Below are 7,815 nucleotides of genomic sequence, written 5' to 3'. Positions count from 1 at the left end.
GATTGTGCGACACTGAGTCATGAACCTATCCTCCAAATTTCAGCTCGATCGGACCATGGACAAAGCAGAATCAGATGTTTGATGAAATCTGGGCAGAATGGAAAAAAAACCTGTGCGACTTCCAAAACCCTGTTACTGTTCACGGGTACGAATCACTGTTCCCGAGGTCAAACTCTGATCTCCACCGTTCAGATTGTGCGTCACTGAGTCGTGAACCTCTCCTCCAAAATTCAGCTCGATCGGACCACGGACGAAGCAGGATCAGATGTTTGATGAAATCTGGGCAGAATGGAAAAAACCTGTGCGACCCAATTACTGTTCACGAGTACGAATCACTGTTCCCGAGATCAAACTCTAATCTTCACCGTTCAGATTGTGCATCACTGAGTCGTGAACCTCTCCTCCAAAATTCAGCTCGATCGGACCACGGACGAAGTAGGATCGGAGCTTTGATAAAACCTTGGCAGAATGTAAAAAACTGCGTTTTTCCTTCTCCACTTCCCCAAAACGTGTGCTTTGTTTAAAAAAACCCTACACAGACGTCTACCTTATACTTATAGAGTTTTCTTAAACCCTAAGTTCATTTAAGTCCAACTCACAATCCTAACCGGCCCATCCAATTAACGTAGAAACCTACGACGGCTATAATATAAAACCCTAATTTATACTGTAATTAAAACCCTAGTTAGATGTATTTACCTAATTAACCTATTCACCATTAAATACTTAACAAATAATCTAATTGAACAAAATAATAATTAGTAAACCCACTTAAACCAAATAAGACACACATAAAATAAGACACACATAGAATAATTAAACCAATTACACTTAAACCATTAATGCCAATTAAATAATTAAAATACTAACAAGTAATTCCAATCAAATAACTAAACCAATTACACTTAAACCATTAATGGCAATTAAATAATTAAAACACTAACAAGTAATTCCAATCAAATAACTAAACCAATTACACTTAAACCATTAGTGCCAATTAAATAATTAAATTCCAATCAAATAACTAAAAATAAATATCATTTAAATAAATTAAATTACCACAAAAGAAAACAATTAAGCACCTAATAAAAAAAAATAATGACACATAATCAAATAAAATGCACTTAAATAATAAATTAAATACCATTAAATACCAGGAATATCATTTTTAAAATTAGGGGTATTACACCGAACCTCATCAAACCTTTCCGTGCAGAAACCCGTAAGAAAACATGGTCTCCCACCTTAAAAGATAGCGGTCGTCTCTGCCTATCCGCATAGCTCTTTTGTCGGTTCTGAGTCATGAGCATTCTCTGTCTAATCAATTTAATTTTCTCGGTAGTCTCGAGTACAAGGTCGGGTCTTAAGGCGGCTGTCTCGCCCACCTTTGTCCAACAAACTGGAGACCTACAAGGTCTGCCGTACAACACCTCAAATGGAGCCATTTTGATGCTCGCCTGATAACTGTTGTTGTAGGCAAACTCAATAAGCGGTAGATGCTCTTCCCAACTACCATCCAAGTCAAGCACACATGCCCAGAGCATATCCTCCAAGATCTGGATAGTACACTCCGACTGGCCATCCGTCTGCGGATGGAATGTCGTACTCAGGTGCAACACTGAGCCAAACGCTGCTTGAAGTCCTTCCCAGAACTTCGAAGTGAATTTAGCATCTCTGTCCGAAACAATGGTTACTAGAACTCCATGTAACCTTACAATCTCCTTCACGTAAAGAACGCCAAGCTCCTCTGCATTATCTATTGCCTTAATAGGCAAAAAGTGAGCCGTTTTGGTCAATCTGTCAATGATGACCTATACAGCCTCGTTGCCTCTTCGTGACCTTGGAAGACCTGTTACAAAATCCATAACAATCTGTTCCCATTTCCATTGTGCTACAGGCAATGGTTGCAATAACCCTACCGGTCTCTGATGCTCGGCCTTCACCTGTTGACAGGTAAGGCACTTAGCCACAAACTGTGCAACATCCTTCTTTATCCCGTTCCACCAATACTGACGTCTCAAATTGTGATACATTTTTGTACCACCTAGATGAACTGCAAAACGGGAAGTGTGAAACTCCCAAAGAATATCCTCACGACAAACCGTGGGGACAACCAAAAAATCTCTAAACCGTAGACCCCCATCTGCATGCAATGTCCAATCTTTCACTGTCTCATCACTGGAGATCAAGATGTAAATGGCATCTAAATCCGGATCCCGTCTCTGTAATTCAATCACTCGTCTGACAAGAGTAGGCTGAGCCACAAGACTAAACAGGAAAGCTGGTTCACTGTCATCATCATCGTCAAAACATTGCAATCCCATCTCTGCCAAACTTTCAAGTATCTTCCACTTCCGGATAGCTAAACCGGCCAAAGTGCCACGAGATTTCTAGCTTAAGACATCAGCTACAACATTTGTCTTGCCCGGATGATACTACAGATCAAAATTATAATCCTCTAAGTACTCAACCCATCGTCTCTGCCTGTTGTTCAAGTCCTTTTGGGAGAAAAGGTACTTGAGACTTTTATGATCTGAGAATACCTCGAATCTCTCACCATACAGGTAGTGTCTCCAACACTTCAAAGCAAACATGACTGTCGCCAACTCCAGATCATGAGTAGGGTAGTTGTACTCATGAGTCTTCAACTGTCGAGACCCATAAGCCACTACTCTACCATCATGCATTAACACACAACCCAGAACATCACGTGAAGTGTCACAATAGATCACATAACCTAAGCCACGCTCAGGTATCACTAACACTGGAGCCGTAGTTAGCCTTGTCTTTAACTCCTGAAAGGATGACTCACAGGCTTCATTCCATGTAAACTTGATCCCTTTCCGGGTCAAACGGGTTATAGGCACTGCCAAACGAGAGAAATCTTTCACAAATCTTCGATAGTAACTCGCTAGACCAAAAAAACTACGGATCTCAAACACATTATTGGGTTGCTCCCAAGTCAAAACTGCTTCAATCTTTGATGGATCAACTGACACTCTACCTTCCGAAACAACGTGTCCTAAAAACTTCACCTCTTGTAGCCAAAACTCACATTTCTCATATTTGGCATACAATTGGTGTTCTCGCAAAATCTGTAAAACAATACTTAAATGGATCTCGTGCTCCTCTCGAGTCCGTGAATACACAAGAATGTCATCCACAAAAACTACCACAAACTGGTCCAAGTAATCGTGGAAGACGCGGATCATCAAGTCCATGAATGCCGCTGGCGCATTAGTCAAGCCAAATGGCATAACAAGGAACTCATAGTGTCCATACCGTGTATGGAACGCTGTCTTCGGGATATCCTCATCCCTAACCAACAACTGATAATAGCCAGACCTCAAATCAATCTTCGAGAAAGAACTGGCTCCCTTCAACTGATCAAATAGATCATCTATCCTTGGCAAATGATACTTATTCTTGATGGTAGCATGATTCAACTTCCGGTAATCAATGTACAACCCCAAGGAACCATCTTTCTTTTTAACAAACAAGACCGGTGCGCCCCACGGTGACACACTCGGTCGGATGAAATCTTTCATCCTCAAATCATCAAGCTGCCTCTTCAACTCTTCCAATTCAATGGGTGCCATACGATTCGGTGCCATAGAAATCGGTACGGTACCAGGCATCAAATCAATAGTGAACTCCACTTCTCGGTGTGGAGGCAACTCCGTCAAATCCTCTGGAAACACATCCAGAAAATTACAAACAACTGCCGGATAACTTTCCTCCACAACATCATCTTCCTCGACTAGAAGACTAGCCAAGAAGTAATCACCACAACTCCGTCCACGAATCCCATACAACGATAAAGGCTGGGAATCACTCCAATCTCCCATAAAAAAGAAACAGTTTCCTTCTGGAGTGCAAACTGCAATTCTCCCTTTGAAACAATCAATCGTTGCCCAGAAGAAAGCTAACCAATCCTTCCCGAGAATGACATCAAAGCTAGTCATCTCCAGGAGGATAAGGTCAAACACGAAAGTCCGCCCGACTATCACAATGGGACAATCCCGCACAACTCGGCTCAAAGACATTAAAACTCCAACCGATGTATCAACACACAACGCCCGATCCATGAAACTGACTTCTAACCCCGATGCAAGTGCAAATGATGATGAAATGAAAGAATGAGATGCACCAGAGTCAAACAAAATACGGGCCCAAGAACTAAACACTGGGAATATACCTCGGAGAACTGACGGTCCAGGAGATGGATCAGTAGGTGCAAGTGCAAAGACACGTCCTTGCTGTGCCTGTGCTTGAGAACCACCAATCTGAACACCAGACTGCTGTGCCGACACAATAGGAGTATCCCCCCTAGCTGGTCGAGAACCTTGAGAAGACATGGTAGGTTATGGTGGTGGCAGTGGTCTAAAACCTAACTGAACTGTAGCCGACTGTGACGGTCTCTACCGTAACCCTCTGCTACTACCGGTGCCTGCTCCCTAACTCGGACAATCTCGAATCAAGTGACCCTGCTGGTCACACCCATAACAAGCCCTTGGAACTGAAGAAACTGAGGACGATCTCATAGGACAACTGAACTTGTAATGTCCCGGCTGCTGACACTGAAAATAAACAACTCCACTCTTATCAGACCCAGCTGGCATAGGAGTGGTAGGAGCAGATCGTGCAGACTGTTGCCCCTAAAACTGAAATGGACCACCTTTATTCCTCTTCCAAGAAGATCCCTCTGAAGATGGCCCTACACCTCTCTTTTGCTTCAATTGCTCTCTTCTTGCATCCTTCTCTCTATTGTCAGCCTCCAATATCAAAGCCCTTTCCACTACTTCAGAGTAAACCTTAATGAACTGTGCCGTGATCAATGGCCTCATCCGATCATTAAGACCAGAAACAAACTTCCGAGTCTTGTCAACTTCATCTCTCACCGTTTCTGGAGCAAAATGAGAAAGTGAAGTAAACTTGTTCTCATATTCCGCCACCGACATATTGCCCTGGATAAGGTTATGAAAATGGTCCTTTAGCTCCCATCTTTTAGAAATCGGGAAATACTTTTCATAAAACAATTCCTTGAACTTATCCCAACTCATCTTCTCCACCTTATACCGGCTTGTAACCAACTTCCACCATAGTTTGGCATCCTTAGCAGACTTATAAGTTGCTAGGATGATTTTCAGGTGATCCTCCGTCACATCGATAGAGGTCAACTGAGTTTCAACTTGATCCATGTAGTCGTCTGCTACCATTGGATCCGCACCGCCCTTAAATATAACCAGCATCAACTAAGAAAATCCCTTAATAATCTTGAGACACTTCTGAGCTGGCGTCTTCTCAACTTGAACTGTAGGTTGTGGTGCCGATTGCGACTGTGCAGCAATCGTTGCCCTCATGGACTTTTGCAACAAACGATTCAACTCCAGTGCTACAGAACCTTCACCCACTTCTACGGTGCTTCAACATTATCCCTCCTCGAGGGAACAACTCTTAGGGGAATCAAGTCCCTAAGAAGTGTGTCCTTATCATTTAGCTCCTCCAGATTGGAGCTAGAGCTCTCACCAACATCACCCCTAGTCGGCCTAGGGCCAACTTCCCTTAACTCTTCACGTCGTGACATCGTGCTATAAAACGAGAGAACGGTTCAAAAACATGACGCTAAAGTCCACCGTGGACGACTCAACAGGAAATGATAACGTACCAACATTTAACATGCACAACTATGCAAGAAATATTTAACGTAAACATTTAGGCACGTAAGCACATAGACAATTAAACATACTTGTTCAAGTAAATAAACACGTAGCAAGTAATCACGTAAACAATGCAAAAAACACCCCACGCAACTCTATGTAGACCTTTACTCGTCGTCCCAAAGGTTTTCGAAGCCACGCTTTGATACCATTTTGTAACGACCCAACTCCTCATGGATCCGGATCATTAAACGGGTCCTAACCCAACCCAAAAACATCCGAGGGCCAAACAGTCATTTCACATTAAAATTAAATAACAAGGTCCAAAAAAGACAAAATGGTAATTTACCATAATTCAATAAATTGAGTCTCAAAGGGTAAAACAGTCATTTGTTTGCATTGCATAATAAACAAAATAAGGTTCGGGGTAATATAGTCCTTTTGGTGGTTAAAATGTGATTATTGCATTTTATTGGGTCATAAAAATAATTACGTGAAACCTCACTTAGGTGCCAAAGTGTAATTTGGGAAACCAAACACATATTACTTAAGAGACAGAAACCGGTCGACGTATCCACACCATACGTCAACTGGTTTGGGTATGAACAGTGGGAAAACCCAATGCCAAGACACCGGTCGACGTATGGGAAACCATACGTGGACTGGTTTGGGACGTGATACCAGGTATGGGATGCCATACGTGGACTGGTTTGGGACGTACACAATATTAACCCACACTGAGAGGATACTGGTCAACGTATGGGAAGCTATACGTCGACCGGTTCTGGGAAACTTTCAATTCCACTTACCACTGTCCAATACTCATATACACCAACATTTGGTCGTTCAACCACCTATGCCACTACACTTACGTGTAATTTTAATACATTTCAACAATAAATTCAATAACAACAACCACGTTATTAACATAATTTACCACACGTCACTAAAATATTAAGTGTAATTAAAAGTTAATTACATTTTCTCAATGGCCATGAATATAAACTTATTTACATTCCCAAAACTATAATTACACATGAAGTGGCCAAATACAAAATAGCAAAGAAAAAATCATCTTCTAACGACTTTCAAGCTTGTGGAGGATTTTCATCCGCCATTTCCTTGCCATGATCTAAAAAATATATAAGTAGGGTAGGGTGAGCAATTTGCTCAGTAGGTGACGCCTAAGACGCACCTCATGAGACCCCGTGAATTCAAAACGAAGAATAGGCCAATAGGAGTTGGGGTCATACAACCTAGGGGAGAATACCGCATGATTATCATTCTCAACACAAATAATATGGTGCAATGAAGATGCAATGCATGCCGATGTCGCTCCCCATTTTCACAATCAGAATCATCGCTTTCAATTGTTAATATAACCCGCCCTTTGGTGACCCCGCAGCGACACGAGAGGAGGATTGGCTAGTGTCCCTGACCCTTGGTACCCCCGCGGCGTCATTATGGGGTCCAACTAGCTCAACCACGCTAGGGCATCTCCCTAGTCCCCTCTAAGCTATATTAACCTCCGGCTCTTTGGTACCCCTGCGGCGACCGGGTTTTCCAAAGCACTTTCATCAAAACATTCTTTCCCAAAACTCCCCATTTTCATTTCAAAAACGAATTTCTTCCCTTCATGCAGCCCAATGGTATACATGCATGTCTCATGATCTCAATACTATGAAAATGAGGAATTTGACACGACACAAGTAAGCATATTCTCATACTTCTAATATTTAAACAATAATGGATTATCACAAAATACAATAGGGCATGCTTTCATACACCATTCATAGCATGTGAATAATACAATAGGCATAACTCACAATATAAGCATGCTTTTCAAATAGTGCAATCAAGACAAGTCTTCACATATGCACATATATACATTCAAGACATTTTTAGGCTACAATTAACACAAATAAGCATGCTATAACACAATTCAAGCAAGTTAATTCACAAAGATGCATGAATAATGTGAATTAGGAAGCCCCTACCTCAAGATTGCACAAAACCCTTAAATTGGGTCAAGAATTTTGAATTCCCTAGGGAGCCTCAAAGCTAGAATTGTCAGTATGAACGTGTAGTGCTCGTCGTCTTCTCCGTTTAGCCTCTAACGGCACTTAAAAACTCCAAGAGTTGAGAGAGTTATGAA

Source organism: Cornus florida, unplaced genomic scaffold (assembly GCF_030987335.1).
Source record: "Cornus florida cultivar Cherokee Brave unplaced genomic scaffold, ASM3098733v1 CherokeeBrave_3.0.0_Hap2_Chr06, whole genome shotgun sequence".
NCBI classification, from domain to species: Eukaryota; Viridiplantae; Streptophyta; class Magnoliopsida; order Cornales; family Cornaceae; genus Cornus; species Cornus florida.
This window is presented reverse-complemented; position numbering follows the sequence as displayed.